Genomic DNA, 13,314 nt, shown 5'->3' on the forward strand with positions numbered 1-13,314 from the left:
TAAAAGAGAGTGAACTACATGGACAATCTAAAGTGGGTAATTAATAACCAACTGGTTTTGAGCGAGGGGAGAACAAAAGAAAGTTAGGCAAAAGCCAAAATTTGAAATCAGCATAACTTTTGAATGAGCTGTAACAATACAACAGTTTGTTGACTTTTCAGCTGACTTCGCAGAAATGTTCCTCCTTTGCCCTCTAAATAAGTGTGGTTAGGTCACCAGTTTTCAGGTTTGGTGCAAACCGTGGCCATGGTGGCAACTTAGACTAGGGGTGAGGCTGGAAAGTGGAGCAGGTTAAAGCTCATGGCAGGTTGTGAGGAGGGGCAAGAATAGGAAATGGAACGAGTCAAAGTCATTGGCAGGTTAAAGTGACGGGTAAGGCTGGAAGGAATTTGGATGAGTGCGGGATGGAGTAGACGGTGGCAGGGCAAAGTAGACACATGGTGATGCACGGTAGAGCGGTCGCAGTGGGGAAGAGGATGCCGGGGAGGAGATAGGGTGATGCCGAGGCCTCAGACAGAAGCTAGCGGGAGAATCAGACAGCCTCAGATCCGCAGCTGGCAGGGGCAGGTTAATGCAGCCCATCACCACTCATCCGCTCCCCCAGCCGCCTCTGTTTCCTGCCAAACCAGACTACAAGTCCCATCGTGCCCCGGGCGGCCGTCTCTCTCGCGGCACGTCTCCACCCCGCCCCCTGACGGCTGGTGCGCAAGCGCGTTAGCGGCGGCGTCTAGGGCAGTCTCCCTAATGTAAGATGGTGGCCGGCCTGGCGGCGGAGCGCACGGAGCCCGGAGCTTACCCGTCTCTCACATAAAGGTCGTCAGAGGAGCCACTCCGCTCCCTCCCGCCAGGCCCGCGCTACCAGAGGTCCCGCCCGACAGCGCCGCTGCCCCTGCCGCCAGCCAGCCGGCCGCCGTGAAGCAGGAGAGACTGCGGGCTGGGAGGGACGAGGAAGGCGGGTGAGTGTGCGAGGAGGGGCCGGGGGAGCCGGGCTACGAGAGAGCGGAGGCTTCGCAGGGTCCGCGCAGGCCTCAGCCTGGCCCCCGGGAGCGGCGGGACCCCACTGTCTAGGGGGAGCGGGGGCGCCCCTGCTCGAGCGGGCTCGAGGAGCGCCCAGGGTCTGCCCGTTTTCCGTCTGCTCGCGGGGAGGGAGAGCCCGGGGCCGTGCTCGGCACCGAGGGGCTGCCGGAGTGGGACGTGGGAGAGGAGGGGGCTGTGCCCGGGAGCGTCTCGTCTCACCCCACCCCACCCCACCCCCCTATCTCGTGGGGAGGCCGCACTGCTTTGAGTTCTCTATTTCAGTGTGATTCTCCTATGGCTTGGTGGAAATTTCCTTTTTTCCTCCTTCCCCTCTCCAAAACTGGGCTCCATTTGTTCTGATTCTCACTTTTGTGGGAGACAGATGGTAAATGGCAGCCTCCTCCTTCTTCCTATTATTTTGGACAGTTCATTTAACCTCCTCAGATTTGTCTCTTAGCAAATCAGCATTTAACTTTCCAGGGCTTCTAAAACATGCTCAGTCCTAGAAACCTTTTCATAGGTTGAGTTAGGAGAAGGAAATGACAAGGCTATGGGCTCACATCGTGTTCCACGGATTGCCATATGCTCTATCTGCTAGTTTCAGTGTGAGTTGGTGGTGATTTCATGTACACAATAAAAGGAGGAGATATCTGCTGAATAGTCATCCTAGAAGACTTCACTGCTACAGCTCAGAAGATTCATATGGCTTTGGCCTGTGTGCTTGGGACAAGATTAAACAAGGAGTTATTAGGAGGGAGATAAATGCTATGTAGGATATATGTTACTCTTTAAGCTGGGTGTGCAGGTCCTGAAAAAGGTTGGCTTAATTTTACCAAAAAGTTGCGAAGGTTATGTTAGTATATAGCATATTTACAGTCTCTGTACTTATTTCCAGCTTACCTGTGCTTATATGCAATACTGCCTGTGTTACATTCTATTTTAGTTTTAAAATATCTGAACTTCAGTGAACAGAGATTTTTGACATCACACTTACGTGAGCATAATCACAGACATTGACTAAAAGATAAACAGTAATACTGAAAGGCAAATCTGTCGAAGAATCAAATTCCCCCCCTCCCTTGTATCTGGAAATTCAGGCTATGAAAAGGAAGAAGAGCGAACAAGCAACGTACCTTAGAGGTTGGATGGAGTTCAGGTGGCCTATGAATACTCCAAATGTACATCTCAAGCATACTTCTAGTTTCTCAGTAGCATCACTAATAAAGTAGTTCACAGTCTAGAAGTCAAGTGTATCACACCTCAGGGTTTTTATGGTCCTCTAATAGACTCTTTCCATTCCATAAACAAGACTAACACATGTATGAGTTTAGAAACATTTGGCAGTCAGACTTGGCTGACTGTCAAGGAAAGCTCATGCTAGGAGAGGATTGTTTTTGTATGGTAAGGGGTGCTGACTATAAAATGCACTCTTGTTCTAACTTGCATGTTTTCCTTTTAAATTCCCATTAAAAGTTTTCAGGAGATGTATTTGTTACAGAAAATGTTGTAGGTGCTTGTCAGGCTTAGGGCTCTAGTTTTTTTTTAATTTGGAGTGGATTATTTCAAATGGATGACATTGTGTAAACACAGAACTTCAAATTGTCTGATTATAAAATGTATTTTAGGCCTTAGGTAACCAAATCCATCATTCATAGACCTGCCTCAGCTTACAAGACTATACCTTACCGTATGGTGCAACCAAACACAATTGCTTGGCAAGGCCACGGTATCAGAGGTTCTCAGACTTTCACAAGGGTGAACAACATTTTAAAAGACTATATGGACCACCTTTCATCCCACTTGCAATTGCATAACATCCCTGTGACAACTTCTGCAATTGCGTTCTTTGTAAAGTAATATTAGGAAAGTATTCATATATTTTTAGCAGTCTTTAATATGCAGTTTTCTTTTTTGAGAAAGTTAATGACACTGTCTTTAACGTTCAGTTCAATATATTTCCTTCTTTACTATCTGTCCTTTTTCTCCCAGCTGGAGATGACCAGAAGAGTCTGGGCTATAGGACTGCCCATCTCTGTGAACTACTACTGATCCTTTGACCACAGTTTGGGAATCTCTGCAGTAGGTGACAGAAATAATACTCAGTTCTTAAATATTGTCATCTGTAGCTGTCAAAGTGCTTTATAAAGGAAAGTAGTAGTATCCTTGTCTGACCAATGGGGAAACCGAGGCATAGAAGTAAATTATTTGCCTGGGATCACATGACAGACTTTGTTAGAGCTAGGAATAGAGTTCAGGTCTTCTGTTTCCTTAGCAGTGTGTTGGGCCTTCTATCAAGATCTGTGTGGTTTTGCTGTGCAGGAGGGAGTGCAAGATTTGAGGCACTCTGATGAAGAGTCTTATTCCAGGAGAAATGAAAGGACAACATTGATTGTAGATAGTGGGTTGAAAAAAAGCATTTCTGTAAATAAAATTGCATCATTCCAGGGTAAATTATTTGGCTCAAAGATAGCAAAACCAGATAATACACACACTTTCTACAGATATTTACTGAACCAGAAACTTCCACTATAAATTAGTAATTTTGTAAGATATTTTCCTATCAGAATAAGCAACCTTAAAGCAAAAATTGTCCAGGCCCCACATCCTATGTATTTTCCCATAGTTGATGCAGTGGTTTTGAAGCTACTTCAAGTATCAAATAATTTAAAATTATGTTTCTAGTAATGCAGTGAACATTTACAATCACAGGCTTGACTTCTCACTCTGTTTGGAACTCTGGTCATCCTCATGTACGTTAGTGGACTGACCACCTGTCTGGCTTTGAAAGAGAAAATACCTAGTGATTTGTAAATGGCAGAACAATGAAATTCCATTACTGGAGATCGTTCAGGTGTTCTGGGAACATTGTAACTAAAATGCACTATATCATTTCTCACAGACTTTCTTCACCCAAACTAAGCCCGTAAGTACTTCTAACCACACAGATTCATCTTATACTGAAGAATGCTTGAAATATTCTGGAATTACAAAATAGTATTTGTGTGACTTAGCAAGGTTAGGAAGCTTGTATCCAAATTTATACAGGAATTCAGAGGCCGGAGAATGACATTTCTTTCCATCTCCTGCACAATCTCTGTAAGATGTATACACAGATTTTTGTTTCTAGATGTTATCTTAGAGCAGCGGTTCCCAAACTTTAACAACCTGTGAACCCCTTTCACTAAAATATCAAGTCTCATGAACCCCTTCCTAAAAAAAAAAAAAATTTCCAGAGATTTTCTTCTTTACTTGAGTATAAACTATAAAAGCAGTGATCTTGGAAATATAAAATTTGTTTCTATGACATGCTTGTTACACACTATTAATCATTGCAGTATTTAAAAACAATACTAGCTGCCTATTTAATTTTAAAAACAGCAAAAAAAAATCCACCTCCCTTTCCGTTTCTTATAAGGAGTCTTGATAGATATGCTTGCTTTGATCTGCTTAGCTCTTGGAAGTCCAGGGGCTCCGAACTGCTGGCCCTGGGGTCCCTAGGGACAGCTCTGTCTGCCATTAGGGAATTTTTTCCCGAGAACCCCCTGTAACATTTCGTGAACCCCCAGAGGTTCACGATCCCCAGTTTAGGAGCCACTGTCTTAGAGTTACTTCCATAGTCTGTTAAGTATATAAACAACATTTGACAAACCAATCATTTGATCACAAGACAGAAGACTTAACCTTCTTGCTGTCAGTACTCAAACTGGTAACGAGTTGAGGTGGTGATGGAAAGGGGGCTGTTATGTCTGAAACAATTGTAGAGCTTTTTACAGTTCAGTGATAAAATGTAGATGGATGCAGAAACTTGAGTAAACACTACTGAGGTGAGTGGAGACCAGTTGCTTGGAGAAATCCTGTTCCCTCAGCAATGGGGTGGGCCTTGTGTCAGGATCTGTGCAGGAGGGAGTTCAAAATTTGGGGTTCTCTTGTGAGGGTTTCCCATGTGCTGCTGCACAAAAAGGATTTGGGGCATGGACTGCTGCCTTACCTCTCCACGTAGGGGAACACACAGTGGGAAGATGGCTCCAGCCGTAGGCTAAACTACTGGCTATAAAGAGGTTCCACTGTTTTATGGTGGTGAAGTTTTTTTGTGGGTGTGAGGAACGGTAATATATCACTTCTCCCATTCTAGTGAAATTCCTAGGAATATCCGAGCCTTAAACATTTACACTTGTAGAGTTTCAGGTTGACTGCATGAAAACTACATGCATTTGATTGATACTTAGGTTTACTTTGCAACTGAGTGCTAGAAATGCACTTATTTGGAAGACTAAAGATTATGTATTGATGCATAAGTCTGCAAAGAAATTGGTGGCTAACTGCCTCACTTGCCAGAGAGTGGCAAGTAGAAAATTGGTGAGTAAATTTATCAAATCCTGAACATAATACAAGCAACATTACAGTAATGACCAAAAAGTTGTGATCATCTTGTGATAGCATTGGACATGAGCAAGTAATTTAGTGAGCATCCAAAAAGTACTTTATTCCTAATTGTTGGTTCTGCACACTTTAGGCTACAGGCCATCTAACCGTAATCTTGTTAGGTCTTCAGTAACTGAAGATATAATTTGTTTAGTAATGTTGGTTAGAGGGAGTGATATAAGTGGCAGTTTAAATTCTCAGTGTAAGAATACTCTGAACTCGTCTGTATTAAACTGGTAATCATAAAAGGAAAGCAGTGACTGCTGCGTGAGAAGGTTCATCACAGTTGCTTATCCCCTTGCTGCTCTGCTTTACAAAATATTTAACAAAATTTGAGGACTGGAATGCAAAAGGATAGTGTGTCAAAATAGAAGTACCTTAAATGATTTGCATTAGAAAGTTCCAGGTGGGTGGAGGTTTGGTGTAAGAAAATGCTTGGGGTAAAAAATGGAAGTGTTGTGGCTGTCACTCACAATTTCTGGTTTGCAGTACAATTTAGAACAACAAAAAAATAATGAGGTTGGGAGGAATTTAGCAGTAACAACTAAATGTCATAAAGTGTACTTAAAGTCTGTGTTTCTGTTCGTTCAGTGCAACAAATAAAAAGGGATGAATTGATGGGCAGTGCTACAGTAAAAGATTTGAAGCTTCATTATGATGAGTAGAAGTTACCCTAGGCTTTCAAATGTATTATCAAATAGAAACCTCCCTCTTCCTCCATTTGTTTATCTCCTGTTTCTCGGAGTAAAATGTAGACTGAAGGCTTGTCTTCATGTACATAGCTACTGTGACAATAGGAGTGATCCCATCTGCTATGTTGATGTGAGAAGCTCTCCTGCTGATATAGGTCTGTAGTGTCGACCTGGCCTTAGCTTTCACCATCTATTCATTCCACCATAAAGTCTTCTGGTAGTCCCTAAACTAGTAAGAAAACTATAGGTCAAAATTGTTATAGGTCAGTTTACCTTGTAGTCCAGATCTGTTTACATGTTTTTCCTATTGTATTAATATTATGGGCCTAAATCTCATTTACGCTAAGGCTCCCTTATGCTGTCAGAATTATGTAAAGAGGCCTTAGTGTAAATAAGAAATAAGCCTATTAAAACACCTCCAACTTGGCTAGTGACTCAGTCTCACTGCTGTTGTGGATCCATGCAACTGTTTTTCTGTAAAGCATACCATTTTGTAAGTTTTCTGTTCATGTTCTCCCTATAAGTTGGAGAACTGTCCTTCCAGCTTTTGATAAAACATAAGTATTGGGGCATTTATAACAAAGAAAACTTGTTTTCAAATGACAGCTCATTTTTGTCCTTGAAAGCAGCAGTAAAGAAATTTTCAGCAGTCATCTGGCAAAGCATATATTAAGTTGAAACTTTTTATATGTATAGCTTCATCATTAATAGCCAACTGGCTCCAGGATGCCAAATTGGAAGTCTCTGGAAATTAAATGATGGAGAATTATGCAGTTTATTGTGGCACACCAATTCTACCTCAATGTTTTTGTGTAGTTTAAACATTATTCTTTTAAAATATGAAAGACAAAAGTTGGGAAATTCAAGCAACCATTGGCATTTACAATAATCTGCAAAAGTCTGGAGAAAAAAAAAGTAGCTTAGAGCTACCTTCCTTCCTGTATGGGTGGTAGCTGAGTAGGAATTAATACTAGAACTATCATAGGTGAACAGCTCAGAACTATAACAAAAAGATTACTGACATTAAGATTTCTAAAGTTTTTTGTCAATTTAAAAACTGCATGACTTGAAGTCAGCTAACTATGTGCTATGGCAGGCCTGTCCTCCTATCCATTTGTACTGTGGCTAGCGTACTGGGACCCTAAATCTGACCTGAGGCCTCTAAGTATTACTGTTTATATAGATATATAGCACAGTGAAACTTCATGCAGGCTACCTGCCTTCGGCGAGCACCCGAAGATATATTCCCAGATAACACTAAAATGCTAGTTTTAAGAAAACATCTTTCTATGATAAGGGACAGTCTAGAATTGATTCCAGATACAACAGTACATTTTTGAGGAAAACAGCTCAACTACTTTTGACTTTGCTGTCTGTAAAGTGCACACCATGTATAGTCTTTTCAGAGATTTCTGCATTTTCCTTAACTCAGTGTATAGCAGTAAATTATTTTTTTACACTGAATCTCTGGAAAGCAGTTAAATGTAGTAGAAATTCCATTTTTATTTCACCTGTGCTGAGTAACTGATGGACAGAGCATTATGGGCTGCAACAAGTAACCTGTTATATACTTTAAGAAACAAAACCCCCCCTCCTAATACAATATTTGTATTTTATTTTTATAAAATACTTTAATCTAAATATTGGTAAATTAAGTGACTTGCAAACAATAAAATAAGTTTTGGAATCAAGTGTAATTTGGCTTTGTGGAATTCCTTTCAGCTTTCTGTATTAGTTCTTTTTATTAAAAGACCCAACTTTTTATCAGTCCTTGAGTGATCAGTTAATATAGTTTCCACTGTACTTAAAATGTTTTGACTGAGAGAATGGTGGAAGATAACTTCACTGAAAATTGGATTAGCATTTGACGGCACCAGTTCATTGTTTGATGTTTATAGTGGGGTCAGATACTGCTGAAGACCAGAAAGTTGCCAGTGTATAGCAGCACAGGGGAAGGGGGAAGGAAGTGCAAGTGCATTGAGACAACTAATATTGTTATGTACACTATTTCAGAGGTGCCTTTTCCCCTCAGTCTAATTTAGCACCAGTAGAAATATTTTGGGGCTTTCTTAGTGTCTATGCCAGTGGTCCCCAACGCGGTGCCTGTGGGCGCCAGGGCGCCCGCGTTGTGCCCAGCAGGGGAGAGAAGCCATGGCCTCACACCTGCCAGGGACAGAGAACTCCGGGGCTACAGGCTGTGGGAGCCAGTGTTCTCGGTCCCTGGCATGTGCAGGGCTGTGGCTTCTCTCTGGTTTCTCTGGGGCTGCAGACTGCGGGTGCTGGTGTTATTGGTTCCTGGCAGGCGCGAGGCCGCGGCTTAAGCCAGAGAGAAGCCGTGGCCGGAGAACTCTGGGGCTGCGGGCGCTGGTGTTCTTGGTCCCTGGCAGGTGCGGGACTGCTGCTTCTCTCCGGCTTCTCCGGGGCTGCAGAGTGCAGGCGCCGGTGTTGAGTACCTGGCAGGCGTGGGGCCACGGCTTCTCTCCATCTTTCAGAAACCGCAGCCCCGCACCTGCTGGGGACAGAGAACTCCTGGACTGCAGGTGCTATTGTTTTCTGTCCCGGGCAGGTGCGAGTCCTGCCTAGTGCCCAGCAGGAGAGAGAAGCCAGGGCCCCGTGCCTGCTGGGGACAGAGTACTCCAGGGCTGCGGCTGCTGGTGCCCGTGTTCTCTGTCCTCCCGGCTTCTCTCCGGCTTCTCTCTGCACTGCCCAGAACTGGCACCAAAAAACTAAAACCAAAACCAAACCAAAAAACTCTCCGACTCTGCAGAACGGACGGAATGTTGCCCTGTAGCATGTGCTGCCCCAAGCACGTGCTTTCTCCACTGGTGCCTGGAGCCGGCCCTGTATGTGAGTAGTTGTTGGTGCCCGCCACGCTCTTCTGAAAACATGAATGTGCTACTGGCCACAAAAAGGTTGGGGACCCCTGGTTTTTGATTTTAGACTTATGCTTACATTCTCAGTCTTTCTAACTGTTCTTCTCTTGACCTTATTAAGCCGACCTTTTGCATGTAATATGTTTTGGTTATTATATTTTTTCTATCTGAAGAAATTTGTCAGTTCTATGAGGGCAGTAGAAATGGAAGAACTGTTTTATATTAAGTAGAAAATGACTCAAGGATCCAGCCTTTAAAAAGGCAGATGGCTGAGCCAGTATGTTTGCCATTAACTTTCTTTTCAGACGAAGGTTTTTTGCGGTATACGTTTGTGTGTTCATAGACTAACAGATAACTTGCTGAAGGTGTTAACTCTTGAGTTTTTGTCCTGCAAGAAAGGACTCAAGTTTAGCTACCCAAATAGATCCAGTCAGGTGTAGCTAGACAATTGGGGTGATGACAGGTAGTGAACTTGTTACTGTTTTTAGATTGTAAAAGATATTTGATTTAATGCTTTGCTTTTTGGCACTTTCCTAGAATGCTACCATCGCTGATGCTTCTTATGAAAGATGACTTAATACAAGAAAACTACTTGCATAGGAATTTTTGTCCCCTAATAGTTCAGGTAACTTTTAGGTTTTCTTCCGTTTTCCAGTTCTCATATGATCCTCTCCGCCATAACCTTTAAATCCGTGGCAATGTCCTGAATGTGGTGGTCTCCAGAATCTTTCAAATGTATCATCTAAGATATCTATAAGTGTTTATGCCAAGTAGTGATGCGCTCCTATCCGCTAAATGTGTTTCCTTGAAAGTGCTCCCAACTTCTTTGACCTTGTGTAGTAACACACATTTGTATTTCCTGGCATAATGGAACCAGAGGTTGACATTTGATGTGTGATCACAGAAATCCCCATTGTTCTTCAACTTTTGCAGTTTTGAGTGAATCTTGCATAAGACCACCATGCTTTTCTGGGTTTCCCACAGGTGTGCAGAGAAGCTGCTAAAGCATCCTGCACTCCTTGTAAGTTTTACCTGCTTCTGTTACCGCAGTGGTGCATAGGTATTAAGTGCAAGATTCCCTCATTCAGCGCTTAGAAATATGTGACTGTATAGCGATGTTGTAATCTTGATCCAAGTTTAAAATAGCTTTCTTAAAATATCTTTTGTCACAAGATAGAAATGAATGACAAGGCCACACTAAAATTCACCTTTCTTATATCTAGACCATTTAAAAAAAAATCTAGACTTGATTGGACACAAACAGCTAATTCTTGTTTTTGTTGTAACCTGGAGGATTCTAACTTCCATTCTCCCCCTCCTCTTGAGGTCCTGTAAAATCATCATTATTATTAAAGTGTAGCACTATGTGATGCTGTTCTAGGAGCCTGTAAACTTCACCCCGTCAGCCACAGTAGCAACATTTAAGTAATACAAAACAATCCTTCCATCTGATGAGCTTATTTCCCTATGGTAGGTCTTTAGCTACTTTAAAGTCTTCGACTTGTGCATTTATCAGCCTTTGTCTTTGTCTCTGTTCATGTAGACTTTGTAAATTCCTTACCCCTTATTTCCCTTGGAAATATTATACTATAATTACTAATGTGGGCAGTGTAGATTTTTTCCTCAGGCTGTCCATCTTAGAAAAAGACTGCCAGTAATTTTTGTCAAGGATATAATGTGGATGTTAAGACATGTAGACTTGTACTTCTGAGACTTGAATCCAAAAATACCAAAAGTGAGAGATGATGTCTTGAATATTGTAACTAAGGTTGTACAGAATGTTTTATTTAAATTAGCCTTAAAATTTAAATCAGACTTACTTGCATTTTGTTGGTTCTTCACTTTATTTTGCTAAAGTGAATGTTGTTTTTTTCTTGTTTTTTTGGAATTAGTGTCATTAGTAGAATTTCAGATTTTAGATAGAGGTTTTCTCTTAAAAAGCTTCTCACTTAATTCTTCTTTATGCTGAAAATGACCAGCCCATGGTCTAACTATTCCTTACTATGAGAATCAAAATTTTTCCTCCAAAATTGACCCACTTCTCAAAGATATTAATTGCCCCTTTAGCCAATTCACTGTAAATCTGCCTTCACGTCCAACCTGTATCCCTTTACTCTGCCACTTTAGAAAAGTCTGGGAACAGTTTCAGTATATGCTTTTCTCCTTGTGTTGCTTCTGGGGAAGTACTCAGGGCAAAGACCAATAGCTCTCTGGTATGGTCCGTTGGTGGCATTGTTCTGTAAGACTGTTTTTACTGAATTGTGTGAGGAAGATACAGGGTTTGTGGGTACCCCATACCAAGCTGATCATAGTTTGAGAGTATGAATCTGCTTGTTTCAGTAGAGGTTTGGAAGTTGTGTTGTCTATTGATTGGCCTATATGAAATGAATGACTAGCCCTAGCGTGTGTGAAATGGATTGCTAGCTTTAGCAAAGAAGAACCCGCTTATTGAATGGAGACAGACTAAAAATAAGCTCTCTTCCTGAGAGAGATTTCTTGAAGTGAAGGCTGAAACACACTTGTGTGGTATAGAGAAATCTGTATTACCATTGTTGCATCTGATCTGTTGCTAGAAGACTTCAGTTTTTAGAACCGTCTGTCCAGCAGCTTTCAGAAATGCAACATTTCAAATTCAAAATGAAATGCACAAAAGTGGTAGGAAGGTACTTTCCTGTACTCTGTCCATGGTACTGCATGTATGTGTCCTGCCCTTAGCCACCATAGCAGGGGTAGGCAACCTATGGCACATGCACTGAAGGTGGCATGCGAGTTGATTTTCAGTGGCACTCACACTGTCCGGGTCCTGGCCACCAGTCCAGGGGGCTCTGCGTTTTAATTTAATTTTAAATGAAGCTGCTTAAACATTTTAAAAACCTTATTTACTTTAAATACAGCAACAGTTTAGTTATATATTATAGACTTGTAAAAACGTTAAAATGTATTACTGGCACGCGAAACCTTAAATTAGAATGAATAAATGAAGACTCAGCACACCACATCTGAAAGGTTGCGGACCCCTGCACTAGAGCAAGTCTGAAAGGGTATTTGAATCCTGGCTCAACAGCATATCACTTCTGCATCTTAAGGCTGGAGCAGAGGTATGTGTATTAATCACAAACTATGGCAACGATTTTTTGTTTTTGGTTGAGATTACATTTATTTGCCCTTCATGATTGGTGCTAATTTTTAATGCCCCAGGAAATAATAGTGGCCTGGCATATGGTTAATACTATAGATGACAGTGGTCCCTTCTCTATATGGTATATATGAATAACTTAAGTGAGACTGTTCACTACTTAACCTTAAAATGTATTTTTACACTAAAAAAAACTCCAAATTACTTTATACAATTTACTGCAAAAGCATCAGACTGATTTGTTACAAAATGTGAAACTACTTTGTTTTGTGGTTAAACTAAGAGAGGTTATGTTATGGCGGTCAGCAGTAAGTTTTGAACCAAATGCTAGATAAAAGTTCAAATTGGTTGCTGAAGGTAAATAGAGTAGTTCACTGCTTGTGCAGTGTCCCTTCAGGAAATGCCCAGGAAAGGAGGGCTGTCTGACCTTAACATATGAATACTGTCTTTTGCTCTGGAGTGGACCTGCCTGGCAGTGTGAATTATGGCGTTCATCATGGACTTGTCAGGCACTATCTATGGATTTGAGGATTTGTTTTTTTATGCCATTTAAGAAAATGTTTATAATTAACTTAGTCATGTTAAAAATGTTAGATTATAGAGCTCAAGGGTATAGAAATAGCTGCAGTTTTTTTTGGTACTTGAATTACTGAGTCAGTAATTGAGACTAATAACTCTTTACTCCTTGAACCCAACCTTTTAGCCGTACAGAGGCTTAGGGTGGGGTAGTCTTACGGAGAACAACTTATTTATCTAGTGTACTAGGACAGTTTAAAAAAAACAAAACAGATCCCAATGTTTAAGAATTCTGTTGCATCTTGTGAAAGTGCTGAAGTGACAGTACTGCATATTGAAGCCCTCTAATTGTCCAGTCAACAATTACAGTTTGGATAATGATGATGCAAGGTTCCTCTACCAATGGACTGTGACCTTGAAAGTGAGGATAGCTCAACCTCCAGGCCGATTTAATCCTTGGCTTCTTTAGATTCCTGCTAGACTGGTGTGTGTGGGTAAGTACTGCTAGTATGGCCCCCTGTCAGCTGAACTGGACTGTGACTGGCAAATATGTAATAACTTGGATTAGATTTGAACAGGTGAGCTAAAGGTGGAAAAATGTAGAACTCTGTTACTAATTCTTGGTGTAAAATAGCTCTCCAGAGAGCACACATTTGAG

The 13,314-nt window shown here is 41.6% G+C and overlaps 1 protein-coding gene across 12 annotated transcripts in view; it reads left to right on the forward strand.

Moving 5' to 3' along the window:
- Window positions 1–735: 735 nt before the first annotated feature.
- The window catches only part of CNOT4 (CCR4-NOT transcription complex subunit 4), a 130,711-nt gene continuing 118,132 nt past the window's right edge, over window positions 736–13,314 (forward strand). For 3 of the 12 annotated variants that reach the window (XM_050933974.1, XM_050933958.1, XM_050933966.1), the window contains exon 1: window positions 737–956. The gene's annotated coding sequence lies outside the window, so the exon portion shown is untranslated. Of the gene's footprint in view, window positions 957–3,006; window positions 3,101–9,541; window positions 9,630–12,081; window positions 12,103–13,314 lie in introns of those variants that run through there. The other 9 variants (XM_050933895.1, XM_050933950.1, XM_050933984.1 and 6 more) reach the window with 7 other exon arrangements.

This window comes from Gopherus flavomarginatus, chromosome 1 (assembly GCF_025201925.1).
Source record: "Gopherus flavomarginatus isolate rGopFla2 chromosome 1, rGopFla2.mat.asm, whole genome shotgun sequence".
NCBI lineage: Eukaryota > Metazoa > Chordata > Testudines > Testudinidae > Gopherus > Gopherus flavomarginatus.